At 32.7% G+C, this 1,009-nt stretch overlaps 1 protein-coding gene across 9 annotated transcripts in view; it reads left to right on the forward strand.

The window, feature by feature from the left end:
• NAV3 (neuron navigator 3) overlaps positions 1–1,009 on the forward strand; it is a 396,053-nt gene that overhangs the window by 359,756 nt on the left and 35,288 nt on the right. The gene's annotated exons all lie outside the window — the stretch shown is intronic.

Raw genomic sequence — 1,009 nt, forward strand, 5'->3', positions numbered from 1 at the left:
AAAGTAAAAAAGATATTTTGGGAAGATTGAACAAATAAACATATTTGTCCTTGATTACTGCATTATTTTTCAGTATGACTTCTCCTTGAGATTTTCTAAGCTCCTTTGTCTGACAGTTAAACCAAACAAATTTAAAAGATGCATCATAGCTCAGTAGTGTAAATGACAATTCCTTGTTTCATTTCCCTTCATAAAGGGCTGTATATAGTGATGCAACAGCATTTATGAAGCTTTCTTAGTATCTAGATGTGCCCTGTGAGATCTGCATTTCTAATCAGAGGGTTCTGATGAAAATGTAGCTTAAGCAGGAAGCTTGAATTACTGCTACTGAAAACCAATGACAAATCTTGGGAAAAGAAAAGGAGAAGGCCAGGATGGAGAACAGCTCAAAAATATCTTTTATTCTGAGTCAGTGCAAATTATTTAATTAATTCTGTATCATTGGCATACAGAAGCTTGTTTACCTTTAAAGCATGTACAATATTCCCTGTTGGTTTTCACGGTAATCGTAAAGTTAAAATATTGCAGTAGTCCTTGCAGTGAAAGTATTAGTATGAGAATGTCATGTGCTCTGTTTGCTAGGATGTCTGTAGACATTTTACTTCTCTAGTTTGCAGTAATTCCTTTTATGTCTGAATATGAAAGGGGTTCAAAGTGAAACTTTATGTTGTGCTTAAGTTCAGTGAAATGCCTGGAGTCTCTATAAGATCTCAAGTAGAGTCAAATGCTCTTAAAATGGTATGCAAGTTTCATGCTTGATATCTAGCCTTTTTTCAGCTTTTATTCAGGATTATGTTTCTCGTAAAAAGGATATAGGAGCTTTGAATGTAGTTTATTTCTACATCAGCATGTACATTTACAGCTACATTTATTTTTTTTTTTTGTGAGCAGACCAGAGATTTTTTGGAGAAAAAAAAAAGATAAGATTTAGAAAGGTTAAAGGTTGCATATTTGAATCAAATGTTATGCAGGAACTATAGTGTTAGAGAGAAAATACATATATATATAT

Source organism: Meleagris gallopavo, chromosome 1, assembly GCF_000146605.3.
Source record: "Meleagris gallopavo isolate NT-WF06-2002-E0010 breed Aviagen turkey brand Nicholas breeding stock chromosome 1, Turkey_5.1, whole genome shotgun sequence".
NCBI lineage: Eukaryota > Metazoa > Chordata > Aves > Galliformes > Phasianidae > Meleagris > Meleagris gallopavo.